General features: G+C 41.9%; 33 non-coding genes across 33 annotated transcripts; all 33 read right to left on the reverse strand.

The window, feature by feature from the left end:
• TRNAH-GUG (transfer RNA histidin (anticodon GUG)) lies at positions 1-72 on the reverse strand. The gene has a single exon. It is a non-coding gene; the product is annotated as a tRNA-His (tRNA).
• A 79-nt stretch (positions 73-151) lies between these two features.
• On the reverse strand, positions 152-223 carry TRNAH-GUG (transfer RNA histidin (anticodon GUG)). The gene has a single exon. It is a non-coding gene; the product is annotated as a tRNA-His (tRNA).
• A 71-nt stretch (positions 224-294) lies between these two features.
• TRNAH-GUG (transfer RNA histidin (anticodon GUG)) lies at positions 295-366 on the reverse strand. The gene has a single exon. It is a non-coding gene; the product is annotated as a tRNA-His (tRNA).
• A 71-nt stretch (positions 367-437) lies between these two features.
• TRNAH-GUG (transfer RNA histidin (anticodon GUG)) lies at positions 438-509 on the reverse strand. Its single transcript has one exon. It is a non-coding gene; the product is annotated as a tRNA-His (tRNA).
• A 364-nt stretch (positions 510-873) lies between these two features.
• Positions 874-945, reverse strand: TRNAH-GUG (transfer RNA histidin (anticodon GUG)). The gene has a single exon. It is a non-coding gene; the product is annotated as a tRNA-His (tRNA).
• Positions 946-1,016: 71 nt separating this feature from the next.
• On the reverse strand, positions 1,017-1,088 carry TRNAH-GUG (transfer RNA histidin (anticodon GUG)). The gene has a single exon. It is a non-coding gene; the product is annotated as a tRNA-His (tRNA).
• A 221-nt stretch (positions 1,089-1,309) lies between these two features.
• On the reverse strand, positions 1,310-1,381 carry TRNAH-GUG (transfer RNA histidin (anticodon GUG)). Its single transcript has one exon. It is a non-coding gene; the product is annotated as a tRNA-His (tRNA).
• Positions 1,382-1,452: 71 nt separating this feature from the next.
• On the reverse strand, positions 1,453-1,524 carry TRNAH-GUG (transfer RNA histidin (anticodon GUG)). Its single transcript has one exon. It is a non-coding gene; the product is annotated as a tRNA-His (tRNA).
• Positions 1,525-1,595: 71 nt separating this feature from the next.
• Positions 1,596-1,667, reverse strand: TRNAH-GUG (transfer RNA histidin (anticodon GUG)). Its single transcript has one exon. It is a non-coding gene; the product is annotated as a tRNA-His (tRNA).
• A 786-nt stretch (positions 1,668-2,453) lies between these two features.
• TRNAH-GUG (transfer RNA histidin (anticodon GUG)) lies at positions 2,454-2,525 on the reverse strand. Its single transcript has one exon. It is a non-coding gene; the product is annotated as a tRNA-His (tRNA).
• A 357-nt stretch (positions 2,526-2,882) lies between these two features.
• TRNAH-GUG (transfer RNA histidin (anticodon GUG)) lies at positions 2,883-2,954 on the reverse strand. Its single transcript has one exon. It is a non-coding gene; the product is annotated as a tRNA-His (tRNA).
• Positions 2,955-3,319: 365 nt separating this feature from the next.
• TRNAH-GUG (transfer RNA histidin (anticodon GUG)) lies at positions 3,320-3,391 on the reverse strand. Its single transcript has one exon. It is a non-coding gene; the product is annotated as a tRNA-His (tRNA).
• A 71-nt stretch (positions 3,392-3,462) lies between these two features.
• Positions 3,463-3,534, reverse strand: TRNAH-GUG (transfer RNA histidin (anticodon GUG)). The gene has a single exon. It is a non-coding gene; the product is annotated as a tRNA-His (tRNA).
• A 357-nt stretch (positions 3,535-3,891) lies between these two features.
• On the reverse strand, positions 3,892-3,963 carry TRNAH-GUG (transfer RNA histidin (anticodon GUG)). The gene has a single exon. It is a non-coding gene; the product is annotated as a tRNA-His (tRNA).
• Positions 3,964-4,614: 651 nt separating this feature from the next.
• Positions 4,615-4,686, reverse strand: TRNAH-GUG (transfer RNA histidin (anticodon GUG)). The gene has a single exon. It is a non-coding gene; the product is annotated as a tRNA-His (tRNA).
• Positions 4,687-5,498: 812 nt separating this feature from the next.
• On the reverse strand, positions 5,499-5,570 carry TRNAH-GUG (transfer RNA histidin (anticodon GUG)). Its single transcript has one exon. It is a non-coding gene; the product is annotated as a tRNA-His (tRNA).
• Positions 5,571-6,086: 516 nt separating this feature from the next.
• Positions 6,087-6,158, reverse strand: TRNAH-GUG (transfer RNA histidin (anticodon GUG)). The gene has a single exon. It is a non-coding gene; the product is annotated as a tRNA-His (tRNA).
• Positions 6,159-6,229: 71 nt separating this feature from the next.
• On the reverse strand, positions 6,230-6,301 carry TRNAH-GUG (transfer RNA histidin (anticodon GUG)). The gene has a single exon. It is a non-coding gene; the product is annotated as a tRNA-His (tRNA).
• A 4,972-nt stretch (positions 6,302-11,273) lies between these two features.
• TRNAH-GUG (transfer RNA histidin (anticodon GUG)) lies at positions 11,274-11,345 on the reverse strand. The gene has a single exon. It is a non-coding gene; the product is annotated as a tRNA-His (tRNA).
• A 225-nt stretch (positions 11,346-11,570) lies between these two features.
• On the reverse strand, positions 11,571-11,642 carry TRNAH-GUG (transfer RNA histidin (anticodon GUG)). Its single transcript has one exon. It is a non-coding gene; the product is annotated as a tRNA-His (tRNA).
• Positions 11,643-12,167: 525 nt separating this feature from the next.
• TRNAH-GUG (transfer RNA histidin (anticodon GUG)) lies at positions 12,168-12,239 on the reverse strand. Its single transcript has one exon. It is a non-coding gene; the product is annotated as a tRNA-His (tRNA).
• A 78-nt stretch (positions 12,240-12,317) lies between these two features.
• Positions 12,318-12,389, reverse strand: TRNAH-GUG (transfer RNA histidin (anticodon GUG)). Its single transcript has one exon. It is a non-coding gene; the product is annotated as a tRNA-His (tRNA).
• Positions 12,390-12,617: 228 nt separating this feature from the next.
• Positions 12,618-12,689, reverse strand: TRNAH-GUG (transfer RNA histidin (anticodon GUG)). Its single transcript has one exon. It is a non-coding gene; the product is annotated as a tRNA-His (tRNA).
• Positions 12,690-12,767: 78 nt separating this feature from the next.
• On the reverse strand, positions 12,768-12,839 carry TRNAH-GUG (transfer RNA histidin (anticodon GUG)). Its single transcript has one exon. It is a non-coding gene; the product is annotated as a tRNA-His (tRNA).
• Positions 12,840-12,917: 78 nt separating this feature from the next.
• On the reverse strand, positions 12,918-12,989 carry TRNAH-GUG (transfer RNA histidin (anticodon GUG)). Its single transcript has one exon. It is a non-coding gene; the product is annotated as a tRNA-His (tRNA).
• A 78-nt stretch (positions 12,990-13,067) lies between these two features.
• TRNAH-GUG (transfer RNA histidin (anticodon GUG)) lies at positions 13,068-13,139 on the reverse strand. The gene has a single exon. It is a non-coding gene; the product is annotated as a tRNA-His (tRNA).
• A 228-nt stretch (positions 13,140-13,367) lies between these two features.
• On the reverse strand, positions 13,368-13,439 carry TRNAH-GUG (transfer RNA histidin (anticodon GUG)). The gene has a single exon. It is a non-coding gene; the product is annotated as a tRNA-His (tRNA).
• Positions 13,440-13,517: 78 nt separating this feature from the next.
• TRNAH-GUG (transfer RNA histidin (anticodon GUG)) lies at positions 13,518-13,589 on the reverse strand. Its single transcript has one exon. It is a non-coding gene; the product is annotated as a tRNA-His (tRNA).
• Positions 13,590-13,809: 220 nt separating this feature from the next.
• On the reverse strand, positions 13,810-13,881 carry TRNAH-GUG (transfer RNA histidin (anticodon GUG)). Its single transcript has one exon. It is a non-coding gene; the product is annotated as a tRNA-His (tRNA).
• A 71-nt stretch (positions 13,882-13,952) lies between these two features.
• TRNAH-GUG (transfer RNA histidin (anticodon GUG)) lies at positions 13,953-14,024 on the reverse strand. The gene has a single exon. It is a non-coding gene; the product is annotated as a tRNA-His (tRNA).
• Positions 14,025-14,095: 71 nt separating this feature from the next.
• On the reverse strand, positions 14,096-14,167 carry TRNAH-GUG (transfer RNA histidin (anticodon GUG)). The gene has a single exon. It is a non-coding gene; the product is annotated as a tRNA-His (tRNA).
• Positions 14,168-14,238: 71 nt separating this feature from the next.
• Positions 14,239-14,310, reverse strand: TRNAH-GUG (transfer RNA histidin (anticodon GUG)). The gene has a single exon. It is a non-coding gene; the product is annotated as a tRNA-His (tRNA).
• Positions 14,311-14,381: 71 nt separating this feature from the next.
• TRNAH-GUG (transfer RNA histidin (anticodon GUG)) lies at positions 14,382-14,453 on the reverse strand. The gene has a single exon. It is a non-coding gene; the product is annotated as a tRNA-His (tRNA).
• Positions 14,454-20,473: the final 6,020 nt, after the last annotated feature.

Below are 20,473 nucleotides of genomic sequence, written 5' to 3' on the forward strand. Positions count from 1 at the left end.
TGCCGCGACCAGGATTCGAACCTGGGTTATTGCGGCCACAACGCAAGGTACTAACCACTATACGATCACGGCTGTCCACTTCACGTTACCAAGTTTCTAATAAATTTCCAAAAAGGAAAAATTTCTAAATATTTAAAAAAACGAGGTTTAATGCCGTGACCAGGATTCGAACCTGGGTTATTGCGGCCACAACGCAAGGTACTAACCACTATACGATCACGGCTGTCCACATCACGATACCAAGTTTCTAAGAAATTTCCAAAAAGGAAAATATATTTAAAAAACGAGGTTTAATGCCGCGACCAGGATTCGAACCTGGGTTATTGCGGCCACAACGCAAGGTACTAACCACTATACGATCACGGCTGTCCACATCACGATACCAAGTTTCTAAGAAATTTCCAAAAAGGAAAATATATTTAAAAAACGAGGTTGAATGCCGCGACCAGGATTCGAACCTGGGTTATTGCGGCCACAACGCAAGGTACTAACCACTATACGATCACGGCTGTCCACATCACGATACCAAGTTTCTAAGAAATTTCCAAAAAGGAAAATATATTTAAAAAACGAGGTTTAATGCCGCGACCAGGATTCGAACCTGGGTTATTGATGCCACAACGCAAGGTACTAACCACTATACGATCACGGCTGTCCACTTCACGTTACCAAGTTTCTAATAAATTTCCAAAAAGGAAAAATTTCTAAATATTTAAAAAAACGAGGTTTAATGCCGTGACCAGGATTCGAACCTGGGTTATTGCGGCCACAACGCAAGGTACTAACCACTATACGATCCGGCTGTCCACATCACGATACCAAGTTTCTAATAAATTTCCAAAAAGGAAAATATATTTAAAAAACGAGGTTTAATGCCGTGACCAGGATTCGAACCTGGGTTATTGCGGCCACAACGCAAGGTACTTACCACTATACGATCACGGCTGTCCACATCACGATACCAAGTTTCTAATAAATTTCCAAAAAGGAAAATATATTTAAAAAACGAGGTTTAATGCCGTGACCAGGATTCGAACCTGGGTTATTGCGGCCACAACGCAAGGTACTAACCACTATACGATCACGGCTGTCCACTTCACGTTACCAAGTTTCTAATAAATTTCCAAAAAGGAAAAATTTCTAAATATTTAAAAAAACGAGGTTTAATGCCGTGACCAGGATTCGAACCTGGGTTATTGCGGCCACAACGCAAGGTACTAACCACTATACGATCCGGCTGTCCACATCACGATACCAAGTTTCTAATAAATTTCCAAAAAGGAAAATATATTTAAAAAACGAGGTTTAATGCCGTGACCAGGATTCGAACCTGGGTTATTGCGGCCACAACGCAAGGTACTTACCACTATACGATCACGGCTGTCCACATCACGATACCAAGTTTCTAATAAATTTCCAAAAAGGAAAATATATTTAAAAAACGAGGTTTAATGCCGTGACCAGGATTCGAACCTGGGTTATTGCGGCCACAACGCAAGGTACTAACCACTATACGATCACGGCTGTCCACATCACGATACCAAGTTTCTAATAAATTTCCAAAAAGGAAAATATATTTAAAAAACGAGGTTTAATGCCGTGACCAGGATTCGAACCTGGGTTATTGCGGCCACAACGCAAGGTACTAACCACTATACGATCACGGCTGTCCACATCACGATACCAAGTTTCTAATAAATTTCCAAAAAGGAAAATATATTTAAAAAACGAGGTTTAATGCCGCGACCAGGATTCGAACCTGGGTTATTGATGCCACAACGCAAGGTACTAACCACTATACGATCACGGCTGTCCACTTCACGTTACCAAGTTTCTAATAAATTTCCAAAAAGGAAAATATATTTAAAAAACGAGGTTTAATGCCGCGACCAGGATTCGAACCTGGGTTATTGATGCCACAACGCAAGGTACTAACCACTATACGATCACGGCTGTCCACATCACGATACCAAGTTTCTAATAAATTTCCAAAAAGGAAAATATATTTAAAAAACGAGGTTTAATGCCGCGACCAGGATTCGAACCTGGGTTATTGATGCCACAACGCAAGGTACTAACCACTATACGATCACGGCTGTCCACTTCACGTTACCAAGTTTCTAATAAATTTCCAAAAAGGAAAATATATTTAAAAAACGAGGTTTAATGCCGCGACCAGGATTCGAACCTGGGTTATTGATGCCACAACGCAAGGTACTAACCACTATACGATCACGGCTGTCCACATCACGATACCAAGTTTCTAATAAATTTCCAAAAAGGAAAATATATTTAAAAAACGAGGTTTAATGCCGCGACCAGGATTCGAACCTGGGTTATTGATGCCACAACGCAAGGTACTAACCACTATACGATCACGGCTGTCCACTTCACGTTACCAAGTTTCTAATAAATTTCCAAAAAGGAAAATATATTTAAAAAACGAGGTTTAATGCCGCGACCAGGATTCGAACCTGGGTTATTGCGGCCACAACGCAAGGTACTAACCACTATACGATCACGGCTGTCCACATCACGATACCAAGTTTCTAAGAAATTTCCAAAAAGGAAAATATATTTAAAAAACGAGGTTTAATGCCGTGACCAGGATACGAACCTGGGTTATTGCGGCCACAACGCAAGGTACTTACCACTATACGATCACGGCTGTCCACATCACGATACCAAGTTTCTAATAAATTTCCAAAAAGGAAAATATATTTAAAAAACGAGGTTTAATGCCGTGACCAGGATACGAACCTGGGTTATTGCGGCCACAACGCAAGGTACTTACCACTATACGATCACGGCTGTCCACATCACGATACCAAGTTTCTAATAAATTTCCAAAAAGGAAAATATATTTAAAAAACGAGGTTTAATGCCGTGACCAGGATTCGAACCTGGGTTATTGCGGCCACAACGCAAGGTACTTACCACTATACGATCACGGCCGTCCACTTCACGTTACCCATTTACTTATAAATTTCCAAAAAGGAAAATATATTTAAAAAACGAGATTTAATGCCGTGACCAGGATTCGACATTGGGTTATTGGGGCCACATCGCAAGGTACTTAACACTATACGATCACGGCCGTCCACTTAACGTTAAAAAGTTTCTAATAAATTTCCAAAAAGGAAAAATTACAAAATATTTAAAAAAACGAGGTCTGATGCCGTGACCAGGATACGAAACTGGGTTATTGCGGCCACAACGCAAGGTACTAACCACTATACGATAACGGCTGTCCACATCACGATACCAAGTTTCTAATAAATTTCCAAAAAGAAAAATATATTTAAAAAACGAGGTTTAATGCCGTGACCAGGATTCGAACCTGGGTTATTGCGGCCACAACGCAAGGTACTAACCACTATACGATCACGGCTGTCCACATCACGATACCAAGTTTCTAATAAATTTCCAAAAAGAAAAATATATTTAAAAAACGAGGTTTAATGCCGTGACCAGGATTCGAACCTGGGTTATTGCGGCCACAACGCAAGGTACTAACCACTATACGATCACGGCCGTCCACTTCACGTTACCAAGTTTCTAATAAATTTCCAAAAAGAAAAATATATTTAAAAAACGAGGTTTAATGCCGTGACCAGGATTCGAACCTGGGTTATTGCGGCCACAACGCAAGGTACTAACCACTATACGATAACGGCTGTCCACTTCACGTTACCAAGTTTCTAATAAATTTCCAAAAAGAAAAATATATCTAAAAAACGAGGTTTAATGCCGTGACCAGGATTCGAACCTGGGTTTTTGCGGCCACAACGCAAGGTACTAACCACTATACGATAACGGCTGTCCAATTCACGTTACCAAGTTTCTAATAAATTTCCAAAAAGTAAAATATATTTAAAAAACGAGGTTTAATGCCGTGACCAGGATTCGAACCTGGGTTATTGCGGCCACAACGCAAGGTACTAACCACTATACGATCACGGCTGTCCACTTCACGTTACCAAGTTTCTAATCAATTTCCAAAAAGGAAAAGTTACAAAATATTTAAAAAAACGAGGTATAATGCCGTGACCAGGATTCGACCCTGGGTTATTGCGGCCACATCGCAAGGTACTAACCACTATACGATCACGGCCGTCCACTTCACGTTACCAAGTTTCTAATAAATTTCCAAAAAGGAAAATATATTTAAAAAACGAGGTTTAATGCCGTGACCAGGATTCGAACCAAGGTTATTGCGGCCACAACGCAAGGTACTAACCACTATACGATCACGGCCGTCCACTTCACGTTACCAAGTTTCTAATAAATTTCCAAAAAGAAAAATATATTTAAAAAACGAGGTTTAATGCCGTGACCAGGATTCGAACCTGGGTTATTGCGGCCACAACGCAAGGTACTAACCACTATACGATAACGGCTGTCCACTTCACGTTACCAAGTTTCTAATAAATTTCCAAAAAGAAAAATATATCTAAAAAACGAGGTTTAATGCCGTGACCAGGATTCGAACCTGGGTTTTTGCGGCCACAACGCAAGGTACTAACCACTATACGATAACGGCTGTCCAATTCACGTTACCAAGTTTCTAATAAATTTCCAAAAAGTAAAATATATTTAAAAAACGAGGTTTAATGCCGTGACCAGGATTCGAACCTGGGTTATTGCGGCCACAACGCAAGGTACTAACCACTATACGATCACGGCTGTCCACTTCACGTTACCAAGTTTCTAATCAATTTCCAAAAAGGAAAAGTTACAAAATATTTAAAAAAACGAGGTATAATGCCGTGACCAGGATTCGACCCTGGGTTATTGCGGCCACATCGCAAGGTACTAACCACTATACGATCACGGCCGTCCACTTCACGTTACCAAGTTTCTAATAAATTTCCAAAAAGGAAAATATATTTAAAAAACGAGGTTTAATGCCGTGACCAGGATTCGAACCAAGGTTATTGCGGCCACAACGCAAGGTACTTACCACTATACGATCACGGCCGTCCACTTCACGTTGCCAAGTTTCTAATAAATTTCCAAAAAGGAAAATTACAAAATATTTAAAAAACGAGGTTTATTGCCGTGACCAGGATTCGAACCTGGGTTATGGCGGCCACAACGCAAGGTACTTACCACTATACGATCACGGCCGTCCACTTCACGTTACCTAGTTTCTAATAAATTTCCAAAAAGGAAAATTACAAAATATTTAAAAAACGAGGTTTATTGCCGTGACCAGGATTCGAACCTGGGTTATGGCGGCCACAACGCAAGGCACTAACCACTATACGATCACGGCCGTCCACTTCACGTTACCAAGTTTCTAATAAATTTCCAAAAAGGAATATTTATTTAAAAAACGAGGTTTAATGCCGTGACCAGGATTCGAACCTGGGTTATTGGGGCCACAACGCAAGGTACTTACCACTATACGATCACGGCCGTCCACTACGCTTTACCAAGTTTCTTATAAATTTCCAAAAAGGAAAATTACAAAATATTTAAAAAACGAGGTTTATTGCCGTGACCAGGATTCGAACCTGGGTTATTGCGGCCACAACGCAAGGCACTAACCACTATACGATCACGGCCGTCCACTTCACGTTACCAAGTTTCTAATAAATTTCCAAAAAGGAATATATATTTAAAAAACGAGGTTTAATGCCGTGACCAGGATTCGAACCTGGGTTATTGGGGCCACAACGCAAGGTACTTACCACTATACGATCACGGCCGTCCACTACGCTTTACCAAGTTTCTAATAAATTTCCAAAAAGGAAAATATATTTAAAAAACGAGGTTTAATGCCGTGACCAAGATTTGAACCTGGGTTATTGCGGCCACAACGCAAGGTACTAACCACTATACGATAACGGCTGTCCACTTCACGTTACCAAGTTTTTAACAAATTTCCAAAAAGGAAAAATTACAAAATATTTAAAAAAACGAGGTATAATGCCGTGACCAGGATTCGACACTGGGTTATTGGGGCCACATCGCAAGGTACTTACCACTATACGATCACGGCCGTCCACTTAACGTTAAAATGTTTCTAATAAATTTCCAAAAAGGAAAAATTACAAAATATTTAAAAAAACGAGGTATAATGCCGTGACCAGGATTCGAACCTGGGTTATTGCGGCCACAACGCAAGGTACTAACCACTATACGATCACGGCTGTCCACTACACTTTACCAAGTTTCTAATAAATTTCCAAAAAGGAAAATATATTTAAAAAACGAGGTTTAATGCCGTGACCAGGATTCGAACCTGGGTTATTGCGGCCACAACGCAAGGTACTAACCACTATACGATCACGGCCGTCCACTTCACGTTACCAAGTTTCTAATAAATTTCCAAAAAGGAAAATATATTTAAAAAACGAGGTTTAATGCCGTGACCAGGATTCGAACCAAGGTTATTGCGGCCACAACGCAAGGTACTAACCACTATACGATCACGGCCGTCCACTTCACGTTACCAAGTTTCTAATAAATTTCCAAAAAGGAAAATATATTTAAAAAACGAGGTTTAATGCCGTGACCAGGATTCGAACCTGGGTTATTGCGGCCACAACGCAAGGTACTTTTTTTTTCTTTTTTTATTAAGACCAAAAGTATTATTTACATTTAAAAAACTTTTAAATAAAACAAAACTCAAGCATTTATGAAAAATCGAAACACAATAAAACTTTTGACACCAAATAATCAAGCAGTCATAACATTAGCATTGAATAAATTCACTTAAAAAGTCCCAATAAAATATTTTTTAACACAGTGCCATTCTGAGAGGTATCCGGCTTTAAAAGTTTCAATTGGTTAATAGTTTCTTTGCGAACACATGCTTTAATACGACTTGTTAGCACCGGAACCCGTGTTATTTTCCCGACACTTTTCAAATTACGACTCCGCCATATTTCGTCTTTAAGGACCGCGGAAAGCAATTTCTCCACCGACCAGAAAATTGGAGGTCTCTTAATGGTGGACGGAACAATCGAAAAAACGATAAACTGGGCACGAGGCTCAGATATAAAACCGAAAATTGAAACTGGGAGCTTTAAAATTGTGATAAAAAGCCAGGTCCACCACTCCTGAACTACGGGACACGTTACAAAAAGATGACTGACTGTTTCGCACCGAGAATTACAAAATAAACACATATTGTCCGCGACAAGACCAGCATGGAGTAACCGTTCTTTGACCGGAAATGCTTGGTGGATGAGACGAAAGTTAATGTCCACGTACCGCGTGGCCATTAGAGGGCAGGACACTTTTCCCCAATGCACTTGCACAAGTGGCGCAGAGAAAAAGCCTCTCCAACGTTCTTCGCCTCGAGACTCCATGGAACACGCTTGCTTTACCAAAGAACGGTAAAAGTCGGATGATTTGAGCTCGCTGAAAACGACAGCCTCTTCTTTAGAGTTGATGACCCGAACCAATTCGGAAACCGGTGGCTCATGAACCAGAATATCCAAAGAGTCCACAAAATGAGCCCAGGCCGGTGGAATGAGCCGCAACATCTTATGATAGAGCGAAAGTATTGACCGGTCCAGTAAACGCGGTCGAACCGATGAAACCATGTCCAAGATGACGGTATGAGGGAGGAAACCTGGGATGACCTCATACGTTATATCTCTCACGAGAACGAGCCCCGCGCGCGCGAAAGTAGCTCTCTCTTGCGCCGACGCGGAAAAACCGGTAACTCGCGGGTTCAGAAAAATCGGCTCAAAGACAGGATTCGCGTGCGGTAAAACAGTCCATTCATTGGCGACAAGTAATCTGTTCCACACGCTAACAATACTGCGATACCGGGGAACCATCCTTGGTAATAGTTTCTGGTCGAACTGAAGCCGAAAGAATTGAAAGCCAATGCCCTCATAACCGCCATAAAAAGAGAGCAAAAACCGTGAGACGTCCTTCATCGCGGAATCAGAGGAGTCGCCGATAAAGCCTTTAATTTCTTTTAAACGGAACGCGAGGTTTTTCAGCTGGAAATCAACGAGGCCGTACCCCCCTTCAGATTTCGGAAGAATTAATGTTTGGTAATCCACGTGACGCATGCCAGGACCCCAAATAAAATCCATCACCGCCGCTTTAAATCTTTGTGCCCAGGCTAATGGCAAATCTACCGAGCTCGGAGTATGCCAAAGCGTGGAAGCCGCCAGCACGTTAATGACGACAATTTTGCCCGTTAACGTAAGACGACGTTGTTTCCACGAACGTAAAGTGCCGGAGAACTTGTCCATTCGGGGGTTCCAGTTAAGACGGAGCAATTCTTGACCATCGTTCGTTAAATAAATCCCCAAAATCTTCAGTGGGTCGCCACTTATGGACACCCCAGAGATCACCATCGGAAGGCGATTGCGATACGACCCAAGCCACTGCGCCTGACATTTCTTTACGTTTAATTAGGCTCCGGACGCTCGACCCTACCGCTCGTATTCATGAATAGCCTCGACCATACCATCAGTTGAACTGGTTAGAATCGTATTATCGTCCATGTGCGCAAACAGCAAAGGTAAGTGGCCGGTACCAAACATCGGGAGCCGTGGAATAGCCGGATTGCGCAACAGCGCAGCGAAAAGTGGTTCTGTCGAAAGGATATAGAGGAGGGGACTAAGCGGGCAACCCTGGCGAACTGAACGGCGCCGGGGAAAAAAATCCGTCAAAAAGCCATTGACCCGGACACATGACTTGGCGTGGACTAGAAAGGCTTGAATCCATTTGAGGAAAAAAGCACCAAAGCCCATACTGCGAAGCACTTCAAACAAAAAGGACCAGTCCACTTGATCAAATGCCTTCTCCAAATCCAGTTTTAACAAAACTCCTGGTGCGTTTGTTGCCGATACAAGGTCAGACGCATCCAGCAAGAAGCGAGGCGTCTGCGATATGTCCCGGCCTCTCACCGCTCCCGTCTGGCATAGAGAAATTATATCCGGCAAAAGAGGTGCCAGCCTATTAGCAAAGACCTTCGCGAGTATTTTATAGTCTACATTGAGCAGCGATATAGGACGCCAAGACGCCAAAAAAGTGAGATCGCCGGACTTCGGGACAAGCAAAATCAGACCCTCAGTCATTGTACGGGGCAGTACACCATCCCGAGCAATCGTGGCCAAAACCCGAAGAAAACCTTCCTTGACTAAAGGCAAGAGAAATGACCAAAACTCGACTGTGAAGCCATCACGGCCAGGGCTTTTCCCCCGCTTCATTGATTTTAAGGCCGTAACAATCTCCGACCAGACAATGGTATTGTCCAGGCTCCGCCGTTTGTCCTCTGATACTCTTCCCTGTACCAAGGAAGAAAAAATCCCGCCAGCTTCGGGATCTACCGGTGCCTTAGCATAGAGCCTCGCATAGTATTCAAAAATATTCTGACGAATAGTGGTACCGTCGCGGGTGATCTCGCCACTGGACAATGTAAGCGACTGAATCGTTTTTTTCCTCTGCAGAAAATTTTCGAGGCGCAGAAAAAAAGCAGTAGGTTTTTCGTCGGCTAAAAGGTGCTGGGCTTTCGCACGAACTGCGGCACCAACGAACTCATGGGCGGTAACTTGAGAAAGGGATTCCGTCAAAGCAATAAGTTTGGTTTCTTCATCAACTGACAAATTCCGACGAGCAAGGTAAGCATTAATCTCTATTTGCAATTTGGTTTTATGCGCGCGACGCTGCGAGGCCAAATGTTTGGAGTAAAATATAGCGTAATCACGCAAAGATATTTTCAAATCTTCATACCACCGAAAAATATCTTCCCGGTAGGCAAGTGAGGTTTGGCTTCGTTCCACTATACGAGTACAACCAGTGAGAAAGTTATCATTCTCCAACAAAGAGGAATTAAAAGCCCAAGTTCCCGGCCCTCTCGGAGAACCAGACAGATCAATTTGCACTATGAGGGCTTTATGATCAGAAAAAGGAGAAACCATGTAAGTGCAACGAGATAAAAGAGCTAGTTCGGGCCGCCGAACGAAAAAGTAGTCTATTCGGGAGAATAAATATCGCCCAAAAACAAATCCAGCCCGCGAATATTCAAATTGCGAAGGATGGTAGTAACGCCAAACATCGACCAATGAAAGTTCGCCAGACATGGTTGGTAACGAATAATGCGGGTCCCGGCGAAAATTTGCAATTTCTCCATCAAAGCCTCGTCAGCAACAAATTCCGGTAAACCAAAAAAAGAGGCTACCACTACCTTAACAGCAACATTCGACACGGCATAGACTTCTTCATTAATATCAATTCCCTGCAAAACGCAGTCCTCGGCGTCCTTGACAGTGACGAACGTAACAAAAAAACCTCCTGTAGTTGGAACAACCGACGAGATGGCCTCCAACCCAAAAGCCAGGTGGATCGCCGTAATAACATCTTCTGTTATATCTTGGTTAGCGCAGGTTAAAAAGTTAGAGCGTTTAAAAATATCCATCCTGGATTTCAGACGAAAACCTAGGAGGGCAAGGAAACCGAAAACAAAACTGCGTGGATTAGTAAATTATAAATTAAGCAAACAAATTGTAAGAAAAATAAGCGAAACTAAGGCTTAGCGAGCTGTCGAGGAGAGCAAAGAAAAACGAACCACACTCTCCAAAAAACCAAACGCGACTCCCCCTAACCACTATACGGTCACGGCCGTCCCCTTCATGCTAATGAGTTTCTAATAAATTTCCAAAAGGGAAAATTACAAAATATTTAAAAAACGAGGTTTAATGCCGTGTCCAGGATTCGAACCCGGGTTATTACGGCAACAACGCAAGTTACTAACCACTATACGATCACGGCCGTCCTTTTAAAACTACCAACTTTCTAATAAATTTCCAAAAAGGAAAATTTCAAAATATTTAAAACACGAGTTTTAATCCCGTAACCAGGATTCAAACCCGGGTTATTACGGCAACAACACAAGTTACTAACCACTATACGATCACGGCCGTCCACTTCACATTAAGAAGTTTCTAATAAATTTCCCAAAAGTAAAATTACAAAATATTTAAAAAACAAGGTTTATTGCCGTGACCAGTATTCGAACCTGGGTAATTGCGGCCACAACGCAAGGTACTAACCGCTATACGATCACGGCCGTCCTATTACAGTTACAAACATTCTAATAAATTTCAAAATAGGAAAATTACAAAATATTTAAAAAACGAGGTTTAATGCCGTGACCAGGATTCGAACCTGGGTTATTGCGGCCACAACGCAAGGTACTAACCACTATAGGATCACGGCCGTCCACTTCACGTTACCAAGTTTCTAATAAATTTCCAAAAGGGAAAATTAAAAAATATTTAAAAAACGAGGTTTAATGCCGCGACCAGGATTCGAACCTGGGTTATTGCGGCCACAACGCAAGGTACTAACCACTATACGATCACGGCAGTCCACTTCACGTTAACAAGTTTTATAAATTTCCAAAAAGAAAAAATTTAAAAATATTTAAAACACGAGGTATAATGCCTTAACCAGGATTCACACCTGGGTTATTGCGGCCACAACGCAAGGTACTAACCACTATACGATCACGGCCGTCCTATTTAAGTTACCAACATTCTAATAAATTTCCAAAAAGGAAAATTACAAAATAATTAAAAAACGAGGTTTAATGCCGTGACCAGGATTCGAACCTGGGTTATTGCAGCCACAACGCAAGGTACTAACCACTATACGATCACGGCCGTCCACTTCACGTTACCAAGTTTCTAATAAATTTCCAAAAGGGAAAATTACAAAATATTTAAAAAACGAGGTTTAATGTCGCGACCAGGATTCGAACCTGGGTTATTGCGGCCACAACGCAAGGTACTAACCACTATACGATCACGGCCGTCCCCTTCATGCTAATGAGTTTCTAATAAATTTCCAAAAGGGAAAATTACAAAATATTTAAAAGACGAGGTCTAATGCCGTGACCAGGATTCGAACCTGAATTACTGCGGCCACCACGCAAGGTACTAACCACTATACGATCACGGCCGTCCTTTTGAAGTTACCAACTTTCTAATAAATTTACAAAAAGGAAAATTTCAAAATATTTAAAAAACGAGTTTTAATGCCGTGATTAGGATTCGAACCTGGGTTATTGCGGCCACAACGCAAGGTACTAACCACTATACGATCACGGCCGTCCACTTCACGTTTCCAAGTTTCTAATAAATTTCCAAAAAGGAAAAATTACAAAATATTTAAAAAACAAGGTTTAATGCCGTGACCAGGATTCGAACCTGGGTTATTGCGGCCACAACGCAAGGTACTAACCACTATACGATCACGGCCGTCCACTTCACGTTTCCAAGTTTCTAATAAATTTCCAAAAAGGAAAAATTACAAAATATTTAAAAAACAAGGTTTAATGCCGTGACCAGGATTCGAACCTGGGTTATTGCGGCCACAACGCAAGGTACTAACCACTATACGATCACGGCCGTCCACTTCACGGTACCAAGTTTCTAATAAATTTCCAAAAAGGAAAAATTACAAAATATTTAAAAAACGAGGTTTATTGCCGTGACCAGGATTCGAACCTGGGTTATTGCGGCCACAATGCAAGGTGCTTACCACTATACGATCACGGCCGTCCTTAAGAAGTTACCAAGTTTCTAATAAATTTCCAAAAAGGAAAAATTACAAAATATTTAAAAAACGAGGTTTATTGCCGTGACCATGATTCGAACCTGGGTTATTGCGGCCACAACGCAAAGTACTAACCACTATACGATCACGGCCGTCCACTTCACGTTTCCAAGTTTCTAATAAATTTCCAAAAAGGAAAAATTACAAAATATTTAAAAAACAAGGTTTAATGCCGTGACCAGGATTCGAACCTGGGTTATTGCGGCCACAACGCAAGGTACTAACCACTATACGATCACGGCCGTCCACTTCACGTTTCCAAGTTTCTAATAAATTTCCAAAAAGGAAAAATTACAAAATATTTAAAAAACAAGGTTTAATGCCGTGACCAGGATTCGAACCTGGGTTATTGCGGCCACAACGCAAGGTACTAACCACTATACGATCACGGCCGTCCACTTCACGTTTCCAAGTTTCTAATAAATTTCCAAAAAGGAAAAATTACAAAATATTTAAAAAACAAGGTTTAATGCCGTGACCAGGATTCGAACCTGGGTTATTGCGGCCACAACGCAAGGTACTAACCACTATACGATCACGGCCGTCCACTTCACGGTACCAAGTTTCTAATAAATTTCCAAAAAGGAAAAATTACAAAATATTTAAAAAACGAGGTTTATTGCCGTGACCAGGATTCGAACCTGGGTTATTGCGGCCACAATGCAAGGTGCTTACCACTATACGATCACGGCCGTCCTTAAGAAGTTACCAAGTTTCTAATAAATTTCCAAAAAGGAAAAATTACAAAATATTTAAAAAACGAGGTTTATTGCCGTGACCATGATTCGAACCTGGGTTATTGCGGCCACAACGCAAAGTACTAACCACTATACGATCACGGCCGTCCACTTCACGTTTCCAAGTTTCTAATAAATTTCCAAAAAGGAAAAATTACAAAATATTTAAAAAACAAGGTTTAATGCCGTGACCAGGATTCGAACCTGGGTTATTGCGGCCACAACGCAAGGTACTAACCACTATACGATCACGGCCGTCCACTTCACGTTTCCAAGTTTCTAATAAATTTCCAAAAAGGAAAAATTACAAAATATTTAAAAAACGAGTTAAATGCCGTGTACAGGAATCGAACCCGGGTTATTACGGCAACAACACAAGGTACTAACCACTATACGATCACGGCCGTCCACTTCACGTTACCAAGTTTCTAATAAATTTCCAAAAAGGAAAATATATTTAAAAAACGAGGTTTAATGCCGTGACCAGGATTCGAACCTGGGTTATTGCGGCCACAACGCAAGGTACTAACCACTATACGATCACGGCTGTCCACTTCACGTTACCAAGTTTCTAATAAATTTCCAAAAAGGAAAATATATTTAAAAAACGAGGTTTAGTGCCGTGACCAGGATTCGAACCTGGGTTATTGCGGCCACAACGCAAGGTACTAACCACTATACGATCACGGCCGTCCACTTCACGTTACCAAGTTTCTAATAAATTTCCAAAAAGGAAAATATATTTAAAAAACGAGGTTTAATGCCGTGACCAGGATTCGAACCTGGGTTATTGCGGCCACAACGCAAGGTACTAACCACTATACGATCACGGCCGTCCACTTCACGTTACCAAGTTTCTAATAAATTTCCAAAAAGGAAAATATATTTAAAAAACGAGGTTTAATGCCGTGACCAGGATTCGAACCTGGGTTATTGCGGCCACAACGCAAGGTACTAACCACTATACGATCACGGCCGTCCACTTCACGTTACCAAGTTTCTAATAAATTTCCAAAAAGGAAAATATATTTAAAAAACGAGGTTTAATGCCGTGACCAGGATTCGAACCTGGGTTATTGCGGCCACAACGCAAGGTACTAACCACTATACGATCACGGCTGTCCACTTCACGTTACCAAGTTTCTAATAAATTTCCAAAAAGGAAAATATATTTAAAAAACGAGGTTTAATGCCGTGACCAGGATTCGAACCTGGGTTATTGCGGCCACAACGCAAGGTACTAACCACTATACGATCACTGCTGTCCACTTCACGTTACCAAGTTTCTAATAAATTTCCAAAAAGGAAAATATATTTAAAAAACGAGGTTTAGTGCCGTGACCAGGATTCGAACCTGGGTTATTGCGGCCACAACGCAAGGTACTAACCACTTTTTTTTTTAGTGTACATTACAAAAGTTGCGAGACCAATATTAATAAAATAATAACAAGAATCATAAAAATACAGGAATTCTAATTCGTTTGTGTATATTAACCCAAAACCAACTCTTGGAATGCGATATATATATGAATGCAATTAAAGAACAATAGTTAACCCCTTAAAACAGACTGGAGTGCTTTTTAAAGACTTTTGACTCTGTTAAATTAGAGTTCTTAAAATATTTTTGACAACATGTTAGTAAATTCTTTATCTTTATCTTTAAAAATTTTAATGGTTTTACGTATTTCGCATTTAATTTTTGCATAAAATCTATGTTGAACTACTACGAGAGGTATGTTTTGATTGAAATTAGAAAAGGAACGGCAGTCCAGAATAAGATACTTTAAAAGAGATACCATGAAATGTATTATTTTTAACTCGTGACCATTTAAAGATATCGGGCATTTACCTTGAAAAACAATAAAACAATTTCGAACAAAGCCGGGATTGGTAAAATAATCGACTTTTAAACCAAGTTTATCATTAAATAGCCATGACCACCAGGCCTCAACAATGCTACACCCAAATAATATATGTGATAATGTTTCTTCTGCGTTTTTACAAAAAGTACACATGGGAGAGATCTGCGGATCGAACAAATGAATACGTTTGTTAAGAAATAGCGCGTGATGAACAATTCTTAAATTATTATCGCGTTGTTCGGGACTTAAAACTCGTCCTTTTAACCAACTCCATCCTGGTTTCGGTAAGGGACCTCCTAAATATTCCCGCCACTGAAGCTCACCGGATGACTCGTAATTTCGAACCGAAAGGTAGCGCTGATATAGTTCTTTAGCCGAGGCCGCCAAATAATCGAATTCGGTGTTGTCTTTGGAAAAAACACGTATTGCGTTCTCGACTGGAACCCGCGACGAAGAAGCGTACACGCGGTCGAAAAAAACTTTCGGCAAAGATTCTTTAATAACGGAATAAACGCGTTTGACATCCAGAGCCCGCTGCATCGAGGCATCAATATCGCATAGTTCCAATACACTGTCCTCTGGAAGAAAACCAGGTATGACTTCGTAACAAAAATCGCGGAGACATAGTAGGCCATGCGAAAGAAACGGAAGCCGTGACCGCGAAGTCAGAGTAGATAGATCAACACGCTGACTATAAAACACCGGCTCGTGGAACGGATCAGCCGCCATCTGTAGACGTAAATTCTGCGAAGTGAGAAATGTCTTCCAGGCAATCCACATTTCGCGATAACGCGGAGAAAGACGACTTAATAACGGCTGAGTTAACTGGCACCGTAAAACATTAATTCCGGGCTGGAAGTACCGTCAAAAGGATTCAAGAGTGCCACGGCAAGATCTCTCTGCCAAGAAGGACAATCCGCGCACAGAATCGCCTGCAACTCCTTCAAACGGAACGCGCACGTTTTCCATTTCAAATCAATCAGTCCATAGCCACCCAAACGCTTAAGGCGAGTAAGAGTATCGTACGAAACCTTATGGGCCTTAGAACCCCAGATGAACGCCAACGCCACTTTGCGGAACTCCGCCGCGTAACGGTCAGGAAACGGAACCGATCGAAGAGTATGCCACAAAATGGACATAGCCAAAGTGTTAACTAAAATAACTTTGCCGGTAACCGTTAAATGCCGCGCTTGCCAAGTTCGTAAAACTTTTTTAAATTTTTCTAAACGCGAAGACCAATTAAGTTCCAGAGTATCATTGTGAGACGAACCAACATAAACGCCAAGAACCTCTAGCGGATCCGAAGAAATAGTTATCCCAGATATTACTTCAGGGACATTGGAACGATCTGAGACAAGCCATAAACCGCGCCACTTGGCCAAATTTAAAACTGCGCCCGAACCTTCCGAAAAGCGGTTATATTCAGCAACAACCTCCTCCACCGACTGCCGGTCGCGAACGACTACGTGAATGCGCAAAAGAGGAGCCGAATGGATGCCCGGCCACGAAACTCGGACAATAGACCGTCGACGCTCCAACGCGAAAACTAAGGCTTCGGATGTTAGAACGTAAAGAAGGGGGCTAAGCGGACAACCCTGACGAACCGAGCGTCCGAGTTGGAAAAAATCGGTTAGATAGCCATTAATCTTCAAACATGACCTGCTACCGATGAGAAACGTTTGAATCAACCCACAAAAAGTTGGCCCGAACCCAAAAGCCCGCAAGACAGCAAAGAGATACGGCCAAGACACGCAATCGAACGCTTTGGACAAGTCCAACTTCAACAGGATGCCACCAGAGTCTACACCTTGAAGGTAATCGATAGTGTCAAGTAAAAGTGAAGGGGTATTTATTGCCCCACGACCTTTAATCGCGCCGGTCTGACGATCCGAAATTATCGTCGGCAAAACCGCCGAAAGCCGCATCGTCTGGATCTTCGCGAGAATCTTATAATCAGCATTGAGGAGCGTGATGGGACGCCAGTTTGAAACGTAGCGTAAGTCGCCGCTCTTAGGCAGCAGCACGATCATACCTTCTTTCATACTTGGAGGCAAGCAACCCTCCGCCTGGCAAAAAGATATCAGCGCCAGAAACTCAACCTTAATTTGCGGAAGAACGAATTTCCAAAATTCATTGGTAAGTCCATCCTTCCCTGGACTCTTACCACTGGGAAGCTGCCCCAGGGTTAACGTAACATCCGTCCAAGTCACCGGGCTATCACAGATAGCACTTGCGTCGTCCGATAACCGAGTTGGAAGATGCGCCGCGTATTCCTCCACCGAAAAGCGATTGACAGGTTGACTTCTGTACATATCGCTAAAATGCTCGAAAATTCTATGACGAACATCCGACGGATCTACTAGTAGAGTGCGCGACGCGGAATAGATATACCGTACATTTTTCTTACATTGGCGATACTTTTCTAAGCGTAAAAAATAGGCAGTCGGCTGTTCACCGTCCGTCCGCCACAATTGATTGGAACGGATCACGGCCCCCCGGAGGGAATTCCGATCAAAGAAATTAAGATCGTCGATCTTAGAAGTCAACTCCGACGCGTCAATGAGACCATTACGGAAATCAACATGAGCTTGGTCTACCGCTAACCGTAACGCAGTACGACGCTCGCGACTACGCGTAGCTTGTAATTTTCCAAAAAACATAGCGTGATCACGCAACGAAGTCTTCAACCTCTCGTACCAGGCAATGACCGACGTGGAGAATTCCGGCCAAGTACGACTACGACGAATAATGCGACTCACAGCGTCACGATACGAATCCGATTCGAGAAAGCTTGCGTTGAAAGACCACGTACCAGGTCCTATGGCTACCCCGTCGAGATGAAAACGCAGTTCCACAAGTTTGTGATCCGATAGCGAACACGGCAGAATTTGACAAATCTGGACATTTTTACGTTCCGACTGGGGACAAAAATATAATCGATACGCGATTGTACATACTTCCCGAAAACACGCCATAGAGACTTAAACCGATGCGCGTGCTCCGCTAACCAATGCGTCTCCTGAAGGCAAATAATGTCATACGGCTTACTAAGTTCCAAAAACTCTAAAATCTTCTGATCATCCCGCAGTCCACGAATATTACAACTGGCCAAACGCATCATAGAGACTTAGGTCCCACCGCCATCCACTTTCTCCGTCGCCGCCAACTGATCCTCGTTCTCTGGAGCCTCCATCCGAAGCTTTTCCCACGAACCAAAACGCCTGATAGCTATGGCCTTCTCAAAAGTTTTATTGTCACGGAGCCTTTTAGAATATGACGATTTACTAGTCGAAGCGGACAAAGACAAATTACCAGTGTGGCGGACACCATCATCACTACCAGTGGAAGTAGAAATCAGTCTCTTAGCTGCGCTGAACGATAAATTTGAGGAGGGTTTTTTATCAGGCATTTCTTTAGGAGTAACCGCATCCACGTCGGGTGGAAGTTGTGGATTCACCGCTTCCCCCTGATCCATCGGCAATTCATGAACAATAGCGTGGCCCACTTTTTCGTTGACTTGAGCAGGCCGGCCTTGGGCGCCCTTCTCCCAATCCGGACATTGACGGATTCCGTGACCTTGAAGGTCGCACTTTCGACAACGAAAATCGGGGCATTGGCGATATAAATGAGATGTGGAAAAACATTTGTTACAGACCTTGGCCTGACGGTCGTGGCGGAGACGGTAATTAGTTTCAAGACCCAAGACATCACGAATAAGGATAGTATAAGGCAAACTTGACACGCCCTCCGGTAATGACACTTTTATCGACCGTTGACCGTAATATTTTCCATTTTCCCGCGCTCACATCACGTCAGACTTTACCTCGCATTTCATGCTGACAAACTTATCTTTCACCGCTTCATCAGTGACAAATTCCGGTAGACCAGATAACGTCATCAAAACCTCGCGGCTCCCAACCTTTGCAACGACACATTTTACGCCTCCAATCTCCATACCATGTTCAACGCAAGCATCCGCATCTTCCAATGTTATAAATGTGACAAAAAAGCCACCCAATGTAGCGACCACTGACGAATATGAATCCAAACCAAAATGCGCTTTCAAATCATCTTCTACCAAATTAACGGCCGTCGCTTCAGAAGCGACGAAAACCGTACGTCTTAAAACTTCCATAATTTAAATTAGTTAAAGGGGTTAAGGACCTTGCAATACAGGGTCAAAGATTAAAATTAATTAACAACTCAATAAACTGGGATTATAGAATACTAAAAAAATTTAAAAAAAACACTAAGCCTAGGCTTAAACGCAGGAAGATACTAGAACAAGTTGGCAAGCCAAAATATGCCTCTCCTCGGAAGAATTGTCCCTAGTGGTATTAATTTCTCGAGATAACCCTTAAAGATATATCTCCGCAATTTAGAGATATTTGTTAAAAATATTAACCCATTTTTATCCCGGCCGGTATAAAATTTTTATTATAATTAAAATAATTGAGACGAAACGACCAATTTTAATTTATTCAGAATATCATAAGTTAAGTAGTTACAACAGTAAGTTAGACGTACTATAACAATGCACAATTGAATTAAACCCTTTTACAGAACAAGTTTATCAGTTAAATATAATACGAAGCAAATTTTAATGAAAGAAATATCTACAGAGGCTTTTTGGAATTACTCGCTTACGAAATACTTGCCGCATCTTTAACGCTCATTTTATTTCAACACTCGCCCTTGATGAAGATACCGTAGATATCTGGTAGTGGACGACTCGTTCACTTCCTGTTGACGTTGTGACGCATACCACATGAAAAAGACCAATGCCGTCCAATTTCCAATATCATATAATGACTCGCACACCCAAGAAATCATTGACTGCGTTAGAAATCGTAGATATCCAAATATCCACACCAAATGTATTTACAAGAAGCAAAAACCTTACCATCAACAAAGCACAGAGAGCCACTTGAATAACCGCCAGCTCTTAAAGCAATTAACGTTAAATTATCTCCTTTGAATTAACAGAACTATATATAGGTCGTTAAGAAAGTGGACCACCCACAGGGTCTACCCTTTAACCCTCTAATCTCGGCTGACTGCGCTAAAACAAGATTTAACCTTTAAAAAATACCAGATTAGGCCTTCATAAATTCATTAATAAAAAAAGACTTTATTACCTATTATGCTTACGATGCCTGTCTTAATTTCAGTGAATCTAAGCAGCTATCGGTGGTTCTGTGGTAGAGCGCTCGACTGCCAAGCCGAATGGTCTGGGTTCGAAACCTGGGTGGCGCATTTGTTTTTAATCAATAGAGA

The sequence above is a fragment of the Leiobunum rupestre genome, chromosome 4 (assembly GCF_980474605.1).
Source record: "Leiobunum rupestre chromosome 4, qqLeiRupe1.1.hap1, whole genome shotgun sequence".
In the NCBI taxonomy this organism is placed as follows: Eukaryota; Metazoa; Arthropoda; class Arachnida; order Opiliones; family Sclerosomatidae; genus Leiobunum; species Leiobunum rupestre.